General features: G+C 36.3%; 1 pseudogene; it reads left to right on the plus strand.

The window, feature by feature from the left end:
* The first annotated feature begins 403 nt into the window (after window positions 1–403).
* Window positions 404–26,791, plus strand: part of LOC139006201 (ATP-dependent RNA helicase DDX54 pseudogene) — a 162,680-nt pseudogene continuing 136,292 nt past the window's right edge.

Raw genomic sequence — 26,791 nt, forward strand, 5'->3', positions numbered from 1 at the left:
TGTGGGTGTATTTTCACCAACATTATTAGTGTGTATGTATGTGTGTGTGTGTGTGTGTGTGTGTGTGTGTGTTTATGCCAACATTATGAATCTATCATCCATGGTTTTCATCTCTTGAGCCTAGTAAATGATGAATAAATGCAGCTGAATTGCTGAAAATTAGGGCGAATTTATCTATAATGACAAAATTTTACTAGGGATATATTAATTATTTAGACCAATAACTTATGCTGTTTCACATATTCATATCAATATTGCTGATATAAGACTACAAACAATATTGTTTGCACTACTGATTTGAAAACTCAAAATTTTCTCTGAATCATGTCTTCAAAATCAAAAGACTTATTGCTAATGTTTCCATCACAGGTTTGTTTACTCCTGAAGGGTAAATTACACATTAATGGACATCTTGGGGAAACTTGTGGTCCAGTTTGTCTCCTATGACTTTGGCAGTGACATCAGTTCCTCAGCCTTGAATCAAGGAGCTTATATCTTTCCTACAATGGTAAGTGGTGCCACAAGAGCTAAGTTATGATCCACTGTGTTTCATGTGGCCTCTGCCTGGGAGACAGAGGTCCGTGTTCTCTACTCCAGTTATGGGAGGACTCGTGGTACCATGTAATGATCTATGTCTGATTTTGTCACTACTTACTGAAAATGTGATATCGCTTATATCAGACAACTATATTAAAATCAACACCACCACTGTGTAACAAAGGAAAAAAAGAGTAAACGTATGAAGAGAACAGGAAAAAAAAAGTGTGCATGGAAAATGAGCTAAAACAGAAAGGAAAAGAAGATCCACATTGCTATTCTTTTCATAAGTTGAAAGTCCTTTTATTTCGACATTATTTTTCAGGGAATATAGATCAGAAATTACTTTTAAAATATACTCCTTAAAGTTTGGCTAATCTGTATTTTATTGCCCAACCAAATTCAGACAGTTTTGTTGGGTCTTTTTCAGTAACCAATGGCACTGCATTTTCCTGTTTATTACCCTATAAGTATCTGATCGTTTGGAAAAGTCCCTACCTATTTCTTTCTCCATTGTTTTCTTGAGTCTGTGAAAAATGATGTACAGCTTCTTATCTTTCTAAATTTTTCATCCACTATTCCACAGCACCTTTTAAACAAAATTTCAATATATTTGCCAAGGCAGGATTCTAAGTCTTTTCTGGGCAATCTTACTAATCCCTGCTTAAGTAAACCTGCTAGATTCTTAATAAGCTCTTTAGACTAAAGTAGTCATTGCAAAATAAAAGACACCAAAACTGTTGCTTTAATGTTTGTTTATAGCATTCACTATGTGTATGTGTATGTTTGTGTTGTGTATGTGTATGTGTGTGTATTCCACAATGGCTAGCATGAGCTGGATAAAAATAATATGCAATATATGTATTATATATAATATACATACTTATATACATATACATTTTTACAAGAATCATACAATAGTGAAATCTGTACCAATAAAGCAGGCTTATACAGTTCTTTCACCAGCAACACTTAGTTTCTCCTCATTCTTAGTGCTTCAATTAATAAAATTGGCTCTTTTATCTATCATTCTTTGAAATCCATGATATTTTAAAATTAACATATTCAAATTTGATCCTAGAATACATACCAAAGTGAATAGTAAATAAGTATTTAGATACAGTAACACCTATTTGCAATCTATGTTTTGCCACATAAAATCAGTCTGGTTAATTAGCTGCTATTAAATACATTATTTTTCATTCCCTCATTCAACAATGTTCTTGAGCACTTTGTACATGAAAACACTTTTTTGATTTATTGTTTGAGAAGGTACTGTTAAGACTTCCACAATAAATGACATTTGTTATTATAGTCCTATGTTGGTTTATATATTGTTCTTTGCTTCTCTGCCTCCTATATTTAATGCTGTCTATATTTAGATCTGATTGAAAAGCTGTGATGGTCACTACACAATACAAGTTTAGTATATGTGATTCTTTGGCATCCAAAAATGTTCACAGACACAAAATATAGTGAGAATAAAAATTGTGATATGACAAAAACAGAAAAAAAAAACCTATTGACAAAAGTTCATCGGTTATATTTATGAAAATCAATATGCCAGCTTTATTCATAGTCAATCAGGAAAGAATGACAATATGTTTTAAACATAGATGAAATTGGAGATAATTATTGCTATCTTAATTTATGGGGTAGAAAATAAAAAATCATAAACTTAAAAAATTATTTTAGGTGATGCCCAAGTGACTTAGAACCCTATAATCTTCATTCATCATAAACATGACATAGCTTCCTGCCTAGCGTTTCCGACATTTTTCCCTAGATTCCTCCAGTCTTGTTATTAAAGTCTTATAGAATGAATAAATATTTTAATTTAGTGCACAGTAATATTACTTAAAGAGACAAAAATAGTGTTTCTGCTGGTTCTTATTTATTGGATTAAATGAAATGTAGTTTAAAACAAGCTTCTCTCTATTTCTGACTAATTTGCTGTTAAAATTAGCTTTGGGAGTACTATACTTATTTATTACTATTAATTTAAAAGGAATCAAAGAGCCTATCAATGGTCTCATTTGGGTACATATATTAAAATTGGATCCATGTTTACACAGGTATAAATGTTTGATTGGCTAACCAGAACGATGTTAGCATGCACCAAGTTAGTGCAAAGAAGACTGTGATCCCTGCCTCAAAAAACAAATATGTGAGGCAAGTAGAAAAATCCTGATGCAACAATATGAAGGACTGAATTTTGCAAGTGGTGGTTGGGAAAACAATAAGAGAATACTGTTTATGTCCAGCTGACAAGCATTTGCAATTTATGCCAATTAATAGAAGGTCCGGGCTAATCAATACACAGATCAACCAAGCTTAGAATATGCATAATTTAGAAAATGAATGATTTGTCTTAGTATGCTTCTCAAAATGGAAAAAAACAACAACAATATACAAAAAGCAAGGCTGTAATTTCTTTCCTTTCTCCATCCTGTGGTTAATCTGCTATTTGTTAACCTTTTTTCTTTTATCAGACTGAATTATGTTTGGATTATTGCCCATTTTGTGAGGTAATTTCTCAGTGAATATTCTTAGGTCTCCTTGATTTATTGTTTGAGAGTAATTTTATTACATAGTGTTGCTATCTGTGCTACTTAAATAGAAACATTATGTTTTTGTTATCCATTTGACATATCAACAATACATTGTAAATCTCCCCTTTCCTCCCTTCCTTCCTTCCTTCCTTCCTTCCTTCCTTCCTTCCTTCCTTCCTTCTTTCTTCCTTCTCACTCTCTCTTTCCCTCTCTCTTTGTTTCTCCTTTCTTTTGGATGCAGAGTTATTGATATACATTATTATTCTAGTGCTACTACTTTGATATAATCGTTCCAGGTATTAACATTATCCCAATAAGTACAGAACTTTTGAGTGAACATTATTTTCTTGGTGACAATTAGCACAATCAGAAACTTCTGTGCCCTGGTCTTTATAAAACACAAACTTTATAAACTATTCTTACTTTATTCACAGCATAGAATAGGCCCATTTTATTATCACAGTCATAGGTACCCATATATTATTAGCTATAAGAATTATTAAATAACATACATAATGAAGAAACTTAATAATGTACGTAATCTATAATAATAAAAGTATAATATGCTAATTAGACTGGACAGCCAATGACCTTCCAGACATCCTTCCAGACAACCTTCCAGACAAACCCAGGTCTGCAAGAGCCGAGCCTGTTGCACTAATTTTGTGCATCAGGCCTCTAGTATTTAATAATACATATAATAAAAAAATTTCAAAGATCAGATGATATGTTTTAATTTCATAAGTAAAAATCTGAGACTTAGAGATTGCAAAATTGCACAATTGGAGAGTTTGCAGATCACAAAGAGAACCCAGGTCATTATTCTTTTAATTTTGTGCTCTGTCACTACAAATAAATGTACTGATATATTTATATATATATTTTTAAATATATTTTATTGATTTTTTTACAGAGAGGAAGGGAGAGAGATAGAGAGTTAGAAACATCGATGAGAGAGAAACATCGATCAGCTGCCTCCTGCACATCTCCTACCGGGGATGTGCCCGCAACCCAGGTACATGCCCTTGACCGGAATCAAACCTGGGACCTTTCAGTCCACAGGCCGACGCTCTATCCACTGAGCCAAACCGGTTTCGGCGATATATTTATATTTTTGTTTGGCATACTTTATTCGCAGTAAAAGTCACCAATATTTAATTGCAAAGTGCCAGAGTCATCAATTAATTTATTTTGAATAAATTAATAAAAATATTTACATATATCATATGATATTATTGTTACATAATATTGTGGTACAGGTATTATTAATTGAATTTGATGTATTGGGGAACTAAGGCTTAGTTTGTCAACAAATTACCAAAGATTACTCAACTGCCAAATGAGGAATTCTGACTCTGAATATTTCTGATGCTCTGGTATTATGACATACATACATTGCACATTTGATAAAAATTTGATAACATCTTATTTGTGTTTTCATAATGTGAAATAACATGACATTCATGTGAAACTCCCCAAATGGGTTTCTTTCTTTAAACTTAAAATTTCACAGAAGCTTGTTCAATATGTGGAAGCTAATCTGAGATGAGATTATGTATAATTTCATACCAAGTAATTTATTATATGCTATTCTTCAGAATTAGATTTAGTCTTTTTCATTGTTCTTAGCATTATCATTGCAGAAAGGCATAAAAGTAGTTACTAAGACACCATCCAGAAAAAAACATAATTAAAATGAAGAAGGCGATGATATATATTATGATTTATCTATTGAAGTCACATTTTGTCAGGGAAGAGTAATTTTAAATAAAGATATAATCAATTGGAACTGAGTTTTAGACATCAGTGTTCATTACAAATATGAGAAATAACATATTAATCAACTACACATTTATTGCTCAGCCCCATATTAAGTAATTTATGGCATAGGTTAAAAGGGAGAAAGAACTCAAATCTGCAATTGTCATCTACAATAAACATATGAACATTGAACACTTTTATTTATAATAAAAACACATTGTCTTTTTCATCCTTTCTTAGTAAGCTGTACTCACTGAAGTAACAACTTTTAGTGGTAATTATGTTTTATGTATTATCCAAATATTTTTAAAATTTTCTTTGTGACAATTAGTATTTTACCTAAACACACACAGAGCCGATTAAATAAATGATGTTACATTATAAATTGAAAATTTGTTTTCATTAAAAAGAATGAGTACTGGCATTGCTGAGTCAAAAGGCACTTCCATTTTTAATTTTGTTGAGGAAACTCCATACCGTTTTCAATAGAGGTTGCATCAGTCTGCACTCCCACCAGCAGTGTTCTAGGGTCCCCTTTTCTCCACATTCTTTTTTTAAAATATATTTTATTGATTTTTTGCAGAGTAGAAGGGAAAGAGAGTTAGAAACATCGATGAGAGAGAAACATCGATCAGCTGCCTCCTGCACACTCCCTACTGGGTATGTGCTGGCAACCAAGGTACATGCCCTTGACTGGAATCGAACCTGGGACCCTTCAGTCTGCAGGCCGATGCTCTATACAGTGAGCCAAATCAGTCAGGGCCTTTTCTCCACATTCTTGCCAGCACTTGATTTATTGATAATTGCCATTCTGACTGGTGTGAAATAATATATCTCATTGGAGTTTTTATTTGCATCTCTCTAATGATAAGTGACCGTAAGCATTTTTTCATATGTGTTTGGCCATATGTATCCTCTTTGGAGAAGTATCCTTTTTTTTATAGGAATGTTTGTCTTTATGGTGTTGAGTTATATAAATTCTTTCTATATATTGGAGATTAACCTCTTATTGATGAATCATTGGCAAACATGTTCTCCATATGGTGGGCTCCCTTTTCATTTTGTTGATGGTTTCTTTTGCTGTGCAGAAGCTTTTTAGTCTGATGTAGTCCCATTTGTTTATTGTTTCCTTTTCCCTCAGAGACATTGCTCTGAGAGATGTCTGAGATTTTATTGCCTATGTTTTCTTATAGGGTTTTCATGATTTTGTGACAACACCAATCTGAAAAAATATATGCACCCCTATGTTTATAGCAGGAATACTTACAATTGCCAAGATCTAGAAACAGACCAAATGCCCATGAGCCAGTGAATAGATAGAAAAGCCATGGTACATTTACTGAGTGCAATACTATGTGGCTGCAAAAAGAAAGGATCTCTTACCCTTTGAGACAGCATGGTGGACCTGGAGATTATTATGCTAAGCAAAACAAGCCAGTCAAAGAAAGACAAATATCACATGATCTCACTTATATGTGGAATCAAAGGAACAAAATAAGCTGACGAACAAAATAAAGCCTAGAGGCATGGATACATGGAACAGACTGACAGATCTCAAATGGAAAGAGGGAGGGGAGGATGGGAAGAGATCAACCAATGAATATATGTATGCATAGCCCATGATCTCAGACAACAATGTTGTGAAGACCTAGGGTGGAGGGAGGCAAAGGGGAAGAAAATGAGGGCAGCTGTAATAGAGTCAACAATCCTATATAATAAAAGGCTAATATGCAAATTGACTGAAAAACAGAATGACTGGTCACTATGACGCACACTGACCACCAGGGGGCTCACGGCTGGCGAGTGCAGCGGTGGTGGCGGGAGCCTCTCCCGCCTCTGTGGCAGCACTAAGGACCCCTTGGGGGCCTAAATAGGCAGTCAGACATCCCTTGAGGGGTCCCAGACTGCCAGAGGGTGCAGGCTGGGCTGAGGGACCCCCAGCTCCAGTCCATAAATGCTGTGCACCGGGCCTCAAGTAAAAAAAAAAATTAAAAACGAGAGAATAAGCAAACAGATAAAATGGATAATAGAATGACTTGCAAAGCATATTACTGAAAACAACAAACAAGATAAATGTGAGAGTGTACCATGGGTGTTAAAATGGAAGGGTAGAGGATATGCTTATATTCTGTATATAAGCAGTGAATGTCTCTATAATGATAATTGTGAGACTGATTGTGGTTTCTGCCTTTTTGGGAGGAGGGTAGGGCAAAGATGTCAAGAAGAAGATAGATTTTTCTTTATATAACCTTTGTACTGTTTCAATTTTTTAACCATGCACATAAATTATATTTAAAATATGCAGATTGTCAGTGCTTGTGATTCTTATAAAAGTTCCTCTTGTAGGAGCTCTGTCTTTGTTCTGTGCACTTTCAGTGTTTGTCAACATTTCCAAGTGTTTCTGATATTATAAATCAATTGAAAATGCTATGCTAAGTGAAATAAGCCTGTCAGAGAAAGATAAGTACCATATGATTTTACTCATGTGGAATTTAATGAACAAACTGAAATACCAAGCAAAATAGAGACAGACTCATAGATAGAGAACAGACAGAGAGTTCTGTGGGTAAGGAAAAGTGTTGGTGGGGGGAGTGGAGGAGGAAGGGATTGAGCAAAAAAAGAAAAAAGAGAGAGAAAAACTCATGGACATGGACAACCATGTGATGATTGGGAAATGGAGGTTGACAAGAGAATAGAGGGAGTAACTGGTGTTGGAAAAAATAAAATAAAATAAATGCTAGGAGAGCAAATCATAATAATTTTTTTTCAAAAATCCTATAATCTTAATATTTTTATTCAAACAAGCCTTGTAACTGGATGGCTTCCCAGTTATCCTATATAATAGAAGCCTAATATGCTAAGTGTCCAGTCGGCTGGTTGGCCGTTCAACCAATCAAAGCATAATATGCTAATGATATGCTAAGGCTGCTCGACCACTTGCTATGACATGCACTGGCCACTAGGTAGCGGACAGTAGACCGGTTGACCAGTCACTATGATGTGCATTGACCACCAAGGGGGCAGATGCTATGACTGGTAAGTTAGCTTGCTGCTGGGGTCTGGCTGATCAGGACTGAGTGAGATGGGCCGGACATGCCCTGGAGCCCTCCCACGGTCTCTCCTCAGCTGGCCAACCTTCCGAGTCTCTCCCCAGCCCTGATTTTGCACTGGTGGGTCCCTCGGCCTGGCCTGCACCCTATCACAATCTGAGACCCCTCAGGGGATGTTGGAGAGCTGGTTTTGGCCCAATCCCACAGGGGGAGCTCCACTCAGCCAGAGGCTGGGCTCACTGCTGGTGAGCAGAGTGGCAGTGGCGGAAGCCTCTCCCACTTCCACGGCAGTGCTAAGAATGTCTGACTGATGGCTTAGGCCCACTCCCCATGGGAAGTGGGCCTAAACCATCAGTCGGACATCCCACATGGGTTCCTGGACTGCGAGAGGGCGCAGGCAGGGCTGAGGGCCACCCCCCTCCCCCCGAGTGCACAAATTCGTGCACCAGGCCTCTAGTATTACTATGACAATATTGTATGTGAAAATACATACAATATTGTCATAGTACTATAAATATAATTTTAAAAATATAGCCTGTAAGAAACTTTTAATTTTCCAAAATTCCTTTCAGTGCTTGATTTTTTTTTTTTTTCATTCAATTTCAGATCAGGTTTCTCTTAGGATTCAATATGGCAATTTGGATGCCAGTCTTATTTTGAACTTCAATCAGAAGGAAGTGGACTTATGAAAGAAGAAAATGTAACAAAGAATTTGAAAACTTAATTTGATTTTATTTATTAGTATTTTTATAGTCTATTTATTACAATTTTATTTTGTTTTTATAATGTTTTAATTATCCTAATTATTTATTACTACTTGATTCTTAAGGATATGTTCTTAGAGGTAAATAAAACATATTTTTCAATCATTTGTTTATTGAAGACAAAGCCAATTAATCCCTGTGTAACCTGATACAAGTACCTTCTCGTATGCTGTTTTTAAGGGAAGGAATTCCTGAGCACTGATATAACACTACTGAATTTGAGATTACTCCTGAGAGAAAGTGCTAATCTCAGTGACGGTGTCATGTTTGCTCTCATTAGCCCTGTTGAGGTAGCTGTATTGGTTTCCTAGCATGTTGTATTAAATTACAACAAACTTAGTGACTACACAAATTTATTTTCTTATAGTTCTGGAGGTCAGAAGTCTAAAATCAGCCTCCCTGTGCTAAAGCCAGGGTATCAACAGGACTGGTTTCTTTTGAAGGCTCTGGAGGGAGAATCACTTTTCTTGCCTTTTTTTTTTCCCTTCTAAAATCACCTGGATTCTTTAGCCTCTTTCTCACATCACTTCAACATCTTGCCCCTGTGCTCACAGCTACTCTTTCTATGACTCCTCTTGAACTCCTCTTATAAGAAATCTTGTGATTACATTGGGCTCACCAGAATAATCCAGAATAATCTCATCTCAAAATCATTAACTTAGTCACATCTGCAAAGACCTTTTTGCCATATAAGGTAATACTCACAGGTTGCAGGGGTTAGAAAGTGGGCATCTTGGGAGTGCTGTTGGTTCAGCTACCACAGTAGCGTAAGTACAAGGGTCTTGGAAAATGTTTCCACATTGGCCGGTACCTAATATTCTTCTTCTTGGGTAGGAGACATGAGTTAATACAGCCCCCAAATTATTTTGCAAATGTAAGTTAATTCTGCTATTACTAGTAGCTCATTATGCAGTTCTGGCCTCCATCTCATCATCTTATAGAATTTTCTCTTGAACAGTCATAACGGGTAATAAACTGCTTTATTACCTTCTTAAGTCACAACCAGCGTTTTTATGGTAATTTAAAATCGCATAATCTTTTCCTCTATAAATTACATTGAGTTTTTAACAAGGCCCAAGTTTAATGTTTCTTTTAGCCACCTATTATACTAAATAAAGGACCTTGAAACAATACAGGCATGTGGTTTTCTCAGACCATGATATGTCCTAGTGACTTCCCATCATGAGCAAGAACTAATCATCACCCATTCTACATCATCAGAAAGTTCAGAATTAAAAGGAAAAGTTCAGATTATTTATTATTTTCTAAACATAAAAATAAATATTTCTGTAGCATGGGTTCATATCTCTCTAGATGTCATAATATATTAAAAAGCAGTAAACATCTCCCAACTTGCAATAAAACTTATAGATTAAAGAGCTTTCATTTTAAGAACATAGTTGTAAGATAAAGGAGACTTCTTTAAATGTATTTCTTATAGATTGGTGTTTTGATATTGATTTGGAACTAATTTTAAAGTGTCTTTTAATGAATTAATTTTTTCAAGTGTATGCTTACTATTGAAACATATGTGTAAATGTGTCATCATTTCTTATAAATTCTAATTTAAAAATTAATTGATATTTACTGTGTTATCTATATTTTGTATAATATCTGTCCTATTTATTATTTTTCTTTGTCTTATCTTGTTTTGAATTGGATTGCTATCGTTTTTCTACTCCATAGTAATATATGTATGCATGATATATAGTTTATATATGGTTTATTATTTTTTCTATTAGTCTTACAAGCAATGTAACATGTTAAAACATATGCTTAAGACTAATTTTCTCCAACTTTAATGACAACTTTTAACATATCTACATATATAGGCAGACACAAATATACTTGTATATATACATGCATATTTATTAAATTAAATTATTGCTGCAACTAAAGGACATAAGTTTTAAAAATTTGAAAAACTATTAAATAAATTTCACACAGAAATTTTGTTGTATGTAAAGCATTGGTAACTCAACCTTTTTTCAAGATTTACTATTCAGATTTTTCTTTATCTTATGTTTTATTAAAAGAAAAATTTTCACAAAGAATATAATACTAATTTAGCTTTTCTAATTCTAAAAGATGAAACAGAACAGAGAAATTCCACCAGTGAAAACTGTTCTTCTATCATATTGGTTGACAACATTTGTTCTAATTGTATTTTTATCTGAGTTTGTTTAGCAACCCTCTTTCCATCCTATATGCTGGTTGTGGTGAGTTGTCTATTATTATAGTTTTAGAAAGATACTCTTCCAAGGGTATTGAAGTCCTTTTCCAGTTTCCTTGTACACAAACACAATGTTGGCGGAAAAGGCGGTGTTCCATTCCCTGTGCCATCCCTTTCCTTTGCTGTCTCTGAGTTGGTTCAGTGACCAGGGTCATGCTTCCCAAGCGTCCCACTCCTTCAGGGCCATCGGGACAGCAAAGGCCTGGTCCAGGGGCCGGAAGGTCTGGCCCCACACTTCTCTGCTGTGAGCCCTCAGCTCTGCGGGGAAGCCACTTTATATATATATAATAAAAAGACAAGGACAAAGGTTAACAGGTATTTACATAACTGTTGCCATAAAATGAAAGTTAAGTCTAACTTGCTCTATATTTTATCTTTGATACAAAAAAATTTTTCTCTAATATTGAAAGTTCAGTTTTAATATGTCGAAGGACTATTGGTTTGTAATCTTTGGAACATTTTGTAAGAAGGAACTACATATTAAAATGTTTGTGGAATAAATCTTTCTTTATTTAAATGTGTAAACTATTGCCCTAGCTAGTTTGGCTCAGTGGATAGAGCATTGGCCTGCGGAGTGGGGGGTCCTGGGTTTGATTCCAGTCAAGGTCACATGCTTGGGTTGCGGGCTTGATCCCCAGTAAGGGGCGTGCAGGAGGCAGCCAATCAATGATTCTCTCTCTATCTCTATCTCCCTCTCCCTTCCTTACTGAAATCAATACAAATGTATTTAAAAAAAAGGTAAGTGTGTAAACTATTTTTGGCATTAACTTGCTGACTGTAGACACACTGGTTTAGTTCTGAAAATAGTACAAACAACTGTAAAAAGAATATATCTGAATCATTACTCTTTGCAAAATCTATTTGGCATTTAAGTAAACTTTATAACATGATGCAAAAATATAAGGCTCCCACACTACTGCAATTCTGCAATGACAATGAAGGAATTCTCATGGGATTTTTTTGTTCAAACTCCATTCCCCAGGTCCTATTTCTCATTCCCTTCATCCACCTCTCAGTTTATGTAAATGTGATTTCAAGTATTAGTTTTCTGTTGTTGCCATAACAAATTACCACATGCTTGGTAAGCCATAAACTTGGTTTCTTAAAGCAACATGAATTTATTACCTAGCATTTTGATAGGCTAGAAATCAAACATGGGTTTCCCTAGAATAAAAACAAGTTGTCAGGGATGTATTTCCTTCTGGAGCCTAAAGAGCTTCAACCATGTAGGTTAGATCAATAGTCACTGCTTTAGAAAATATAACTGAGAAATGCTTCAATGTTTATTTTTCTTGAGATATAATTAACATACTATAAAATTTACCCTTCTCAGTTATACAGTTCACTGGTGTTAATATAGTCTGGAGGTTCTATAACAGTGAACACTATCTAACTCCAGAACATTTTCATCACTCCAGAAAAAAGCCATGAACCCATTAGCAGTCACTCACCATTACTTCTCCCGCCAGTCACTAGAAGCCACTGGTCTTTCTGTGTCTACAGATTTTAATATACTGGATATTTCACATAAATGGAATCATACTAAATGTTAATTTTTAAACTCATTTAAAAATTAGAACAAAACCCTATGGTATAATAGCTATAAGTTTTAAAAAATTATAATTTTCACTTGATCAAATTATGTTATTGAAACAAAAGATGTCTGTTAAAATGACAAACTCACATCATTTATTTTTTAGGAAATGTTTGCCAACATCCTAAGTACAAGTAACCATATAGTTTGTCAGTTGTTGTCTTAAATTGGTGTTTTATTGAAAAAAAAATCCTATATAATAAAAGGTTAATATGCAAATTGACCCTAACAGCAGAAAAACTGGGAATGACTGGTCACTATGACACACACTGACCACCAGGGGGCAGATGCTCAATGCAGGAGCTGCCCCCTGGTGGTCAGTGCACTCCCACAGGGGTAGCTCTGCTCAGCCACAAGCCAGGCTGATGGCTGCCAGCACAGTGGTGGTGGCGGAAGCCTCTCCTGCTTCCTCAGCAGCACTAAGGATGTCCGACTGCAGCTTAGGCCTGCTCCCCGCTGGCAAGTGGACATCCCAGGCTGCCAGAGGGATGTCTGACTCCCGGCTTAGGCCCAATGCCCCAGGGAGTAGGCCTAAGCCAGCAGGTGGCCATCCCCTGAGGAGTCCCAGACTGGGAGAGGGCACAGGCCGGGCTGAGGGACCCCCCTGAGTGCACAAATTTTTGTGCACAGGGCCTCTAGTATATAAATAATCTCCTAAGTGCTTTTTCCTTTAGACAACCATAGACCCTGCATAGTACAGCCATATGCAGCAAGAATACTTTGAGATATGCCTCATTTTATCAGTGAGATATTAAAGAATTATACATTTTATTCAGGATTCAATAACATTAATAACTTCTATTGCTTTATTAATTTTTCTGTGAGTGAAGGACGCTATGAGTACCAACTAGTACAGTTTGGTGTCACTGTTTTAATTGGTGCTAAACTACCAGCACTTTTATCCATCATTGGTTTTATACCATCTGTGCAAATGCCTACATGGTGAAAACAACAAATGTGTTGGTGTTATCGTGAAAATAATTTTAACACATGCCAATCCCCTCCCACCCCCAAAAGGGTCTTGAAGCTTCCCAGAAGACTATGGACTACATTTAGAGAGGACACTGCTTTTAAATTAAAGAGTATATGGTCCAAGCAAGAGAAATAACCCAAGTAATATATTACTTAAATGATACTTCTCCAGCCAAAATGTCTGTCCACAACTGCCTCTGCAAAATGTCTTAGTTCAGCTCTTAGACGGCCTTGCTCTGTAATTTGTAGTCTGTAATTTTTACTTTTTCATAAGTAGAGTGAACTCTAGGGGTTTAAATTTTGCATATGGAAATAAAACATAAAATTGTTTTAAACAAATGATTAGGCAGTGTTTTCCAAACTCAGAGCACAAGAAAACTCAGCTGCAGCTCTTTTGGTATCTGCCATTACCAAAGAAATATCACCATTACAACCTGTTTAGCATGCTTACAAGTATGTTGTGAGGCTGTTGTGACAGACAGCACTTCAAAGATTCAGAAGCTATATGATGTTTTCTCCTCTGAGCCTGCATTAAATTACCCTAGTCTACTATTTTAAATAAGAAAGTTTCATATCACTGCATGCTTTGTCAAGGGTGCCATTGGATGGTGAGGCTTAAACATCCATTTTAGCTGAAGAATTACACAGCAGCATAATCTTTTAGAATGAAAGATCCATGTACTAGTATATACCGAGAATATATTTTCTCTTGTATAGTGCTCAAATATCCAGTCCTTCAGAAAATATTTCAAAAAGACTTTATTGTACTGTGAGGGATAAAAACTAATGCTAATGCATCATCTCCAGCCTATATTATTTGTTTTTTCTTTTATAAGTTTCTTCACAAATTTCTGATATGGTTAATATAGATAACTATTAATGTTTTAGTTTCAATGTAAAATATAAGAAGAGTCAACTTTTTAAAATTAATTGGACAGACTGGTTAATAAAATTAAACACGTTTCAGGTGCACAATTCTACAACACATCCTCTGTACACTATATTGTGCGTTCACCACCCCAAGTCAAGTCTCCTCCCATCACTATTTATCCTGTCTATACCCTCAGCCTCCTACCACTACCACCTCTCCCCCCAGCAATCAATTCCCTAACTCTTCATTTCTCATAGTCCATTGTCAAGAGAGTTGATTCTATAATTGAAATGGATGTTTTACACTATGTCACATAAAACTAAAAATTACAACATCTGAAAAAAATTTTAATTCTGTGATTTAAAGTTATATGTTATATTTAACATTATAAAATATGCTCTTATTAATAGAATTCCTGATGCCTTCTTAGGAAAAATATAATTTAGAAAAAAATATGGCTTTTATTTATAAAAGTTTGAATGGAAAGAGAAAATGTAACCTCTCTTGGCAATTCAAGTGTATACCTCTATATGCTACAGGAATAGTGTATTTTTTAAAATTTATTTATTGATTAAGTTATTACATATGTGTCCTTATTCCCACATCACCCCCATCCCCCCCACTCATGCCCTCACCCCCCTGTTGTCTGTGTCCATTGGTTAGGCTTATATGTATGCATACAAGTCCCCCTTACCCCCTCACTTCCCTACCTTCCCTCTGAGGTTGGACAGTCTGATCGATGCTTCTCTCTCTCTGGATCTGTTATTATTCATCAGTTTATGTTGTTCATTATGTTCCATAAATGAGTGAGATCATGTGATATTTATCTTCCTCTAATTGGCTTATTTCGCTTAGCATAATGCTCTCCAATTCCATCCAAGCTGTTGCAAATGGTAAGAACTCCTTTTTTACCGCGGCATAATATTCCATTGTGTAGATGCACCACAGTTTTTTAATCCACTAATCTACTGCTGGGCACTTAGGCTGTTTCCAAATATTAGCTATGGTGAATTGTGCTGCTATGATGTGGAATGGTGTATTTTTTAAGGAATACATTTAGAATTAACTTACAAGCTTCGGATATTCAAAGTTTCTACACCCTAAATTGTGCTTGCTTTGGTAGAACTTATTAAATCTATTAACTTCAAATTTCTTTGCTTTCCTATAGACTGTCAGGCTACTCAATGTTTGTTCACAAATATGTGTTGAACACATATCAGATTTAACACTCTGTGCTAAGTAATGTCAGGTTGCAAATCTATGTGAAAGCTGGAGTCTCACCCTTGCAATAAGTAAAGAAAATAGTATTATATATTACAGCATAGACTACACTCTCATGCATTGTGCAAAGATTACAAGGTTTTAACTTGTTATGGTATCCATGGGTGAACCTGATTTGTCTAGGAGTCAGAATAAATTTAACTGTCTTGCCACAATAATTGATTCAAGGAACCTAGACCCAAGTCAATCAGTAAATGGCAAATAATCAGTAAATCAGTAAATGATGCCCAAGGCCCTCAGGGTGGTTTAACACAGGTGTAACTCAGGATACAATTTGGTGGTGAGGGGAGAGGGAATGTCCTCCTCCCTGGATATGACTGATGAAGTATATACTTGTGGTTGATGGATTTCTGTGGCTATTTGTGAAGCCAGTGTAGCACTGATGCTGACACACCTGGAAGGCAGAGCCTCCAAAAACTTAAAGAACTAGAGACAAAGGATAAAAAAAAAATGCACGAGCCTACCTCACTATTGAATTTTCAGAAACAAATCAATAAATTCTTATATTTGTTTGTTAGTTTTTTTCAAGTTGCACTAAAACATCAAAAGCCAAAGATATTTGAGAGAATGAATTCAGGCAGAAGAAATGTAGTGGAACAAGAGATCAAATGAGAGTTCTTATTTGCTAAGTCAGGGTTGCAAATTCAAATGCTTCAGGGCCAACTCAGGAAATTAATGAAGCAAATCAAGCATAAGCTGAAGCATTGTAGACAGTGATAATTTTTATTTTATTTCTACTTTTTATGTATTACTGATGTGTTAATTTAAGTCCAGTGCTATTAGATATTTTTATTTTCAACATTTTAGAAGTTTAAATAAGGTATTGTTTCTATGATGCTTGTCACAGTGTCTTACAGACACAAAATAAATAAATAAGTGCTAACTTACTATTTTTGGGAATGATAGCAAAATGTGTGGCATTCAACAAATTTTAGCTTGCCTCTTTTTTTCTCAGTTTGACAGGGGATATATGACTAGAGGACAGTTGGATATAGGACTTAGAAAACAGGTGAGCTACAGATGAGCTCTAGTTAACTAAAGGTGACCTTAGAAGACTGAAAGACAGTTGAGGGGTCAGAGTGATACACATATTTTAGGAAAAATATAGAACATTGTTTATTGGCCAAATAAAGTAGTAATTAAAAGGAATGTATTTGAATGTAGACAATTTAAATCCAACCTCTACCATGTCATACCTCTGCAACCTTAGCCAAGTTAATTAACCTGCGCATCAAATATTTTCATCTGCAACATGAAAACACTAATCTCAACCCTTTCGTAGGGTTGGTATGAGGTTAAAGAAAGTGCATATAAAACATAAAGTTCAGTCTCTAGCATAAAGTAGGTGCTTAATAAATATTACTACGTTTATTAATTGAGTGGAGAATAAAATAGAAGAACTAGTGAAAAAGAATGAGGAAAAAACAAAATCAAGAAAACAACATTGCAAAAGGAAAGAAGGTATGAATTTTTCAGAGTAAGAGAAAATTGATGGTTTCAGAAAATGGCATGGATAAGGAATGTAGAGAACAAATAATTGTGCTTAATAAGCCATCAGCAAGTTACAAACATCTTCACTGAAGGTGCAGTTTTCAGTTTGGAGGTTGAGGAAGAAGTACATAGTAAGAGACTAAGAAATGTAGTGGTAGTACATTTACTTCTATAGAATGTAAATGATTACTTGAACTAAATAGAAAAAGCAAGGGGAAAATATATTAGGCAATTCTGATAAGAAAGGTTTTTGGGTTTTTTTTGTTTTGTTTTTTTAATATGAGGGATATATGAACATATTCAAATGTAGATAGGAGAAGTCTCAGTAGGGTTTCTGGAAAGAGAAAAGGAATAATGATGTAAGTCCCAGAATGTGCAATAGTAGAAAATGAAATAGATATTAGCCTTCATTAGGAATGAAAAAACACCTCTTCCTCTAAAATAGAAATAATAGGAGAGGGGAAATGTTTAGAGAGATAAGAGGATATGGTGACAGTTATAAACTGAGACTAGAGCTCATATTTCTTACTAGTCTTCTCAGTAAATTAGAACATTTGGCCTAATTTTTAGCATAATGTATATAAAAGAACTGGAAGAAATGCTTTGGGAATAAACAATGGTGTTATCAAAAAAGATGAATAAAAGGATACAGCACTGAGAGCTAAACTGGAGTATTATAAATGGCATTTGATCTATTTAGTCTTGTTTAAGATTTTGTTGTAGAAACTCTTTGTTTCTTAATTGGGTAAAGGAGAAAAAATGTTGGACGTTGCCCAGTATTAACATTGATATGGAGAGAATTGTGGAGTTACAAACAAGATGATTAGTTTTCTTGAGGCATTATAGTTGGCCGTGCTGAAATGATTGAATGTAGGATTCAGACAAGCTAGAGCAGCACATGAATGCTACGTGCTAAAAATTTAGAGAAGGGAAGTGCAAAAAAATTGGAGAACTGAAAAAGACCAAATTAGCGTTTTAATGGTTGTGAGAAATACATGGAAATAACAAATGAAAATATTAGTATTTGTGGTAGAATGTTTTCAAAATGGCCCAGGTCCTCCACTATTCCCTGCATCCATGTCCATCACAATGCGATTTTATTGTAACTGCCATCAAGAACTTGAGCCACTTGCTGTACTCTCTCTGTATTTGAGCTAGCCTAGGAATTCTCTTTAGCCAATAGAATGTAGCAAAATGAAACTGTGCCAGTTCTAAGCTTACACCTTAAGTAATCTTACATGCTTTCCTTGTGTCTCTTGTTCCTGTGCTTTCAGCATGATAACATGCCTGGCCTGGCCTTTCTAAAGATTAGATACATGGACCAGGATAGTCAGCCCAGTTAACCTCACTGAGGTGCAAGATATAGGAAGAACACCAGTCAAAATGAGCAGTGCCGCCTTTTCAATCCACAGCTGAACCCAGACACATGAGAAGACTTAATCAAGACCAGTTCAGAACAGCAGAACCATCCAACGCACCCGTAGATTCAGGACCAAATTAATTCTCATTGCAGTATATCAATAGGTGTTATGGATGCTAATTATGCAATATAATATTATAATAAACTAGAGGCCTGGTGCACAAAAATTTGTGCACTCGGGGGGGGGAAGGGGGTTCCTCAGCCCATCCTGTGCCCTCTCCCAGTCTGGGACCCCTCGGGAGATAATGACCTGCTGGCTTAGGCCTGCTCCCGGTGGCAGAGGGCAGACCCAATCCCTGGATGCAGCCCCTGGTCTGGCTCAGAGCAGGGCCAATTGGGGAGTTGGGGCGCCGCCCCCTGATACACACAGAGCAGGGCCGATCAGGGGGGTTGGGGCTCCATACCCTGTCACACACAGGGCAGGGCCCAACAGGGGGTTGAGGAGCTCCCCCCTCTCATTCACAGAGTAGGACCAATAGGGGAGTTGGGGCACCACCATCTGTCACACACAGAGCAGGGCAGATCACAGGGTTGGGGCGCTGCCCCCTGTCATGCACAGAGCAGGGCCCATCAGGTGGGTTGGGGCTCCGTACCCTATCACCCACAGAGCAGGGACCATCAGGGGGTTGGGGAGCTCCCCCCTGTCACACACAGAGCAGGGACCATCAGGGGGTTGAGAAGCTCCCCTCTGTCACTCACAGAGTAGGGCCGATAGGGGAGTTGGGGCACTGCCCCCTGTCACACACAGAGCAGGGCGGATCAGGGGGTTGGGACGCCGCCCTCTATCACCCACAGAGCAGGGCCGATCAGGGGGTTGGGGTGCCGCCACTGTCACACTCAGGGCAGGGCTGATGGGGAGGTTATGGTTCTACCCTGTCACACACAGAGCAGGGCTCGTGGGGCGGGGGGGGGGGGGAGGTGGGAGTTGGGGCGCCGCACCCTGTCACACACAGAGCAGGGCTGATCAGGGGGTAGGGGCACAGCCACTGTCACACTCAGGGCAGGGCCGATGGGGAGGTTATGGCTCTACCCTGTCACACACAGAGCAGGGCCTGTGGGGGGGGGGGGGTTGTGGCACCGCCCCCTGTCACACACAGAGCCACTGGGTGATCAGGGGGTTTGGGCGCTGCCCCCTGTCACACTGATCCGGTGCCAGGAGGCCTCGAGGCTCTGCTGATCCCGGTGCTGGGAGGCATATTACCCTTTTACTATATAGGCTAGAGGCCTGGAGGCCAGCTGGTTTGCCCTGAAGGGTGTCCTGGATCAGGGTGGGGGTCCCCACGGGGGTGCCTGGCCAGCCTGGATGAGAGGATGATGGCTGTTTGCAGCTGGTCACACACCCTTCAGGGTGGGGGTCCCCACTGGGGTGCCTGGCCAGCCTGGATGAGAGGATGATGGCTGTTTGCAGCTGGTCACACACCCTTCAGGGTGGGGGTCCCCACTGGGGTGCCTGGCCAATCTGGGTGAGGGGCTGAGGGCTTCTTTCAGGCTGGCGGTTGTTGATTGAAGCTCCCAAGGCTCCTTTTTTAAATTTTATTCTGGGCCAGCTTTAGCTCTGGCTCTAGCTCTGAGAGCAGGTATCTGGTTTGTTTCGGTTCTATAATCGAAACAATGTATAACTTCAGCTCTGAGATCCTGGCCTATATTTGTTAGAATGTTTCAAACTGCCAGCTCAGAGGCCGGCAAGTCAGGCGGGGAACGTTGGAGTCTGCAGTCACTGGAGCAAGCAAGCCTCATGTTCGCTTCCAGCTGCCTGGCTGCCGGACGCCATCTTGGCTGACAGTTAATTTGCATAAGGATATGCTGATTAGCCAATGGGAAGGGTAGCGGTCTTACGCCAATTACCATGTTTCTCTTTTATTAGTGTAGATGATGCAGCATTTTTCTTTGATAAGTAAATATAGACTATTTTTTTGCAGTGTATGTCATATGAAATACTTGCTTACCATTTCCTCTACACACTCGGTGTGTCATATTTGTTCTTAAAGTATGTCTCTCAGAATGTATATAAGATGTGGTACCACCAGTTCGGGGTATCTTTCTATGGGTTTAGTAATTTTGATGCATTCAGAGTTTGATTAGCCATTTGGCAACAACTTCCTGTTATTGGGATTCCCATAGATAAAAGGAAAAGCTGATAAGCTCTAAGGTGTGAGCTGTTGTTTTCTAGCTCCTGCTTTAACTAAAGAAACACATAACTTAAACATTATGCTGAAAGTCTTCCCATGAGCTTTTTAAATAGATACTATATTTGGAGTGAGGAAGACCTAGGCAAAATTTCAGTTTTATCACATATTTTTATATAACCTAAGTAAAATAAGTTTATTTTTGACCATCAGTTTCTCAACTACAAATGATTGAGGTCTGACTAGCTCAATTTCAGCCACAAAGTAAGCACTCAATATATGCTAAGTAAAGGGTGTACCAAAATTCACACAAGAAGTAATTTTGATAGAAAACACAAGTTTATAAATAAAAATTTTAAATTTTTATTGATTCATAAAGTATATAGTATAGGGCTATGTATAGAATAGCATATCGGGTAAATGGCCTCCAAAGGCTTTGCTGGCACATACGCACTCTTTTGTTGAAATTTTTCATGACCGTTTTTGCATAAATGTGGCTGAATTTCGATGAGGCTCATTTTCATCTTGATGGCTTGGTTAATCGACAAAATTGTCACACTTGGGGTTCAGAAAATCCACGAGTGATTGTTGAGAAACAAATGCATCCACAACGTGTCACTGTTTGGTGCAGATTTGGGGCTGGAGGCATCATCGGACCATTCTTCTTCGAAAATGCGGCTGCTCAGGCAATAACAAAAGAGTGCGTATGTGCCAGCAAAGCTGTGGAGGCCATGTACACAATTTGCCATTCCATACATAACCCTATACTGTATACTTTATGAATCAATAAAAAATTTACAATTTTTAATTATAAACCTGTGTTTTCTATCAAAATTGCTTCTTGCGTGAATTTTGGGACACCCTTTATAATTTTGTTAATGATACATCTCATAACCTTCAGTGATTTTTGGTATTATATCCTCAATTTAATTTTTATTTTTATAATACATTTTTATTGATTTCAGGAGGAAGGGAGAGGGAGAGAGAGATAGAAACATCAATGATGAGAGAGAATCATTAATTGGCTGCCTCCTGCACCCCCACTTGCTCACTGGGAATGTGTTCTGACTGGGAATCGAACCATGACCTCTTGGTTCAGAAGTCGACTTTCAACCACTGAGCCATGCTGGCGGGGCCTCAATTTAATTTTTTATTAAAATATACTATTATACCTTCCAAAACACACACACACACACACACACACACACACAATCTCTAATCAGCATTTACTATATAAGTATTTTGTAAGTTCAGTTTTCCAAGGATTTTGTTAAAATTTAGAATATAACTATATTTGTTGTTAAAACTATTTATATTGTGTTATTTAATTATGTCCTTTATTATTCTAGAGAACACTAAGAAGGTTCATAAAATAGCAAAACTCCAGTAAAATAAAGTAGAAACATGATGCAAAAATTTCACCAACACAGAAGTACCAATAAATCTAGAAATGAGGCTAAAACACAAAATGTTTTGTCTCTAACACAAAACATTTTGTCTCTAACTTCAATAGCAGACAATTAGAAGAGAAAATAGGTTAAGTGCATGATTTATTATGCCTGTAAGATAAAAACAAATTAATTTTTCCCAAGTTCTTCTCAGAGAGGACACTGTAACCTAATAAAAATAATTCTCAGCCACATCTTCTTGGTTAACACAGCTTTGAATTGCATAGGCTTATTTGGTATAAAGTCATTCAATATAAACTAATGGAATTATACCAAATCACAATTTAATAATGGTATAGTTCTACAGGGCATTTATACAATAGACTTCAGGTGTACCACTACCTGATGGGCTGAATAAACACATAGGTGACATGATATGTAGAGAAATAGACTTTTTATATTGGGCAGTAGTGAGTTTAATATTATATACCATGACAAATATCTAGAGTACAGGTCATCTGTGTTGGTTGCTAAATATCATATGTTGAACTTATTATTGAGCTAAAATTGATATGGTGTTACTGAAAATGAAGAAGCCATCAAAGACATCTTCTAATACACAGAGCCACCCCAATACTCTCAGGGTCAAATGGAAGGAGAACCGGCTGGCAGTTCCCTTTCATTATTAATTTTAGATCCACACAGTTCTTAGGAAGATGAAAAACATTTTTTAACACATAGTCATTCCCTATGTCATTTGTTTGTATAAATTAAGAATATTTCAGGATCATTTGAATATTTACTCATAATTAAGAAAAAATAGTATATTTCTTGTTCCTTTGATCCTACTAATGTGATAATTTTTTCTTTCCCCTTTTTCTTATGTAGTCTTCTTTTTTAAAAAATATATTTTATTGATTTTATAGAGAGGAAGGGAGAGAGAGAGAGAGTTAGAAACATCGATGAGAGAGAAACATTGATCAGCTGCCTCTTGCACACTCCCTATTGGGGATGTGCCCGCAACCAAGGTACCTGCCCTTGACCGAAATCGAACCTGGGACCTCTGAGTCCGCAGGCCGACGCTCTATCCACTGAGCCAAACTGTTTACTGCATGTAGTCTTCTTTATCCCCATTATTATCCATTTCTTTTCTTCTGATCAAAGGAATTATTAAATGTCCATGTCTATGTGGCTTCCTGCCAAGCTCTATAGAGACAATCCTTGCCTTTTAGAGCTTGTGTTGTGAGACAGACAATGACAATGTCAATAGACACATCTAAGGCAGATGTTAAACACCACTATGCTCTCAAATACAGGTGAGCAGTCCTTTCTTTAGAAATGTTCTCTCTGAAGTCCACTTTTCTTCCTTTTATATTTCTGATGTTTTCCATTTCCAGTCAATATTGCTGAATCCCTCCATAAAATGTGCTTTGCATGAGAAGTCCTCTAGATTTTTAAATCAGTTCAATCAATGCATCTTATAAATTGAATCATCTTTACAGAATATTTATACATTTATAATCCATGGCATAAGCAAAGGTTGCCACTGCTCCTCTAGGCATAGCCCCAATAATCTGAACCAGATGGTTTATCCTACTTATGTCAAGGTAGGAAAATCTTATTTAATAGTCCTTGGGGGTCTGAGAAATGAAGGCAAGTTAGTGGCAGAAATTCTGGTTGTGCTGTAGTTCAGGCTGTAAAATAGATTCCTGTGTACAATCTACATGAACTGCAGCTGCTCCGCTGCTTTTTGCAAGCACACTGATCCATCTGCAATTTTATAGTGTCTGTTCATTTGGAAAAATGTGACTACAAAATCCTCAACTATTTACCAGGATGGCAGTTGTGGATGTAGGGGAAGTTCATGTACAATGTCTCTGAATTGTAAAATTAAAAACAAATCAACAAATAAATAGCAGCTTATTTTTCCATATTCGCAGCCTCATGCCCATGATTTATAAGGAAATATTGAATTGGTCATAACTGTTCTTTAGGTGTCTGGATGTCAATGTTTAGAAATATATTATAACAATACCATTCTTCCTATTTATTCAATGAGGAAACTAATGTATATGAGGACAAAATGCAAATAAGGCATGCTAAGTTTTATTTGAGTTAAAGTATCATAAATGTAAATTAAAATAAAGTTTATTATTTTTTACATTGTCATTCTGCTCTTCTCCCAAAGCAGTCACTTTACGTTAAAATAAGGTCTATGTGGTAAAATATTTATTATTCCATAACATATGGACATCTTATTATTAAAATTTTAACAGTTGCAAGTGAATAAAATCTACTGCAAAATGGCTTAAGAAAATCTATCTATCTATCTATCTATCTATCTATCTATCATCTATCTATCTATCATCTATTTATCTCATGTTTTATGTGAAAAACAAAACAAAACAAAACAAAACAAAACTGGACAATATACCTTCTGGGGCCTTATCTTTGTCCCAAATCAATTTATTGAAGATGAAATCAGAGCTGTTGGCAGAAGAATAGGGATATAGATGCTGAGAATATAAGCGAGTATCCACTGTACTGATGAAATTTGAAAAAGTGTATAAAGAATTCCCACTGGAATATTCTAGGCAGCAGCATAGAATAAAGCATAATGTGACAGCAAATAGCTCCTAGGAGCACAGATTTGTGTTCAAGGGTTAACATATACTTATTCTTATTGTCTCTAATCCCAGAAGGAATTACATTCTAGAAGGATCCTCAAGTATGTAGAGAATTGCTGTATCTGACTCTAATTAAAATTTAACCTTTTATATAAGTTTTATTAAAATATAAATTTATTCTATAATCTCTAGAGATGCAGAATATGCATTATACTACTGAGTCAAATAAATTTATGAAAAATGTCTGAATAATCAACCAAGAATTCTATGTAAAGGTATGCAAATTTTCCAAACTTTGATGTAAAACCTGAGAAGTATACTTAGAAAATTTTCCTATTATTTTCATGGTCAATATCAATTGAAATATAACATGTACAGAGATTTGTGGACAAGGGCAAAATACATAACACAAGCCATATAGATTTGGATTTAATATGTAGAAGCTGGGAAAAATTTGGCTACATTGAGTCTTTTTTATAGGAGGAGCTTATCAAGAAACATTATAAACTCTAAACTGACTTCTCAAAGATTTTAGGCTGTGGGTTTAATTAGGGTGACCCTATACCAGCTTGCCTAAAATGGACTCAGCCTATATCCGTTGTCCTGGTACCACACCCTGTCTGTTTTAAACTTATCCAGAGTTGCTGTTGTTGGTGGTTTTATTTGTTTGTTTGTTTTGGTAATGAAATTCTAATAATAGTTGCATTAAACTAAGCATAATATTGGTTTATTTGACCCCCAATTTTTACTTATTGTTTCTGCCATCTACTCTACTAATAATATGGGAGATGCTTGTGCAATTAACAGCATTCTCTAACATAAAATCTGAAACACAATCAGTGATAATTGTTATTTCCTTTTCTAACCCTTTTCAGATAAAACATGGTTAACACCTTTCAATCATAAAAAGTGTGCAATGTGCTCTCTATTAAAAGAGAGTGTCCCTTCCCAGTCTTCCACTTTGTGCCCCAGGTAGTCTGTTGTGCCTTGACCCATGTGGTGGCCTGCTGAGTGCACGAAGCCTTCAGGTTCCCATTTAACAGGATAGACATTAAGCCTTAGAAATATGTGGAATATATACATGGAAAATAGAGGCTGAGTAATCTTGCTATAGAGAATATAAAGAGAAATATGAATGTTCTTACTAAAATGAATTTTAAAATGAATAGCATGCATCTAAACACCTACTTATTTATTGTTATTATTTTTAAATTTTGAAATCTTTTTGGAAAAAAAATGGGCTTGCAGAAACCAAGTATATACTTAATTTAAAAAAATAATCCTTAACCTACTGTCTATCTCATTCTCAAAACAAAGTTGAATACAAATTTACAGCTTGCATAGCATATTTGTCAGCAGTTGCTATCCACCTTAGAGCTCCTGACTACAGGAAAACCAGGAAACACAAACCTTCTACAGCAGGGTCAATATCTACTTCAAAAATTTGTAATTATTTTAAAAAGACTGTGACCATTGATGATGTGTAATACATAAAGCTGTAAAATGTTTATTGGCATATTCTGAAGGATGACTTTTGATTTCAATCCAATGACTATTCTTTTAAATTAATTTTACTAATTTTTATATTAGAGCATTGTTTACATAAAATTAAATTCACCGGAAGCTGAACTTTTAAATTCACTCATTTTTTATCCCAACTTTTCTTAAGAACATAGAAAAAAATAAAGTGATAACATAGCCAACTCTTAATGTGTTGGCTATGTTAGTACATGAACAGTTACATGATGTTCAGTTTTAAGTGGCCATCAGAAACTTTAAAGAACAGAATAAATTAATTCTGTTAAAGGTTAATTATTTCTCCCCTTCCAATTGTTCAAATCAATGTAAAACCTTTGTTTGTTCCTTTTGTTTATGGTGAAACATCTGACATTACTATATGAGTTGATCACTAAAAATAAATGTGTGTTTACATGAGGAAAATACAAATAGCAAGTTTGGTAGAATATAGCCTAGAGATATAAAATTGTCTTACTAAATCAAGAAACCCACGAAACATAAATGTTCTTGGAATTGCCTTTAGTGCAAGCACCCAAAAAAAAAAATCTGTGATATTTCAACAATCAAATAAAAGCTGTTGTTTCCAAAATTTACAATATTTTACAT

Source organism: Myotis yumanensis, unplaced genomic scaffold, assembly GCF_028538775.1.
Source record: "Myotis yumanensis isolate MYYU_CA2020_CCGP unplaced genomic scaffold, mMyoYum1.0.hap1 SCAF_3, whole genome shotgun sequence".
NCBI classification, from domain to species: Eukaryota; Metazoa; Chordata; class Mammalia; order Chiroptera; family Vespertilionidae; genus Myotis; species Myotis yumanensis.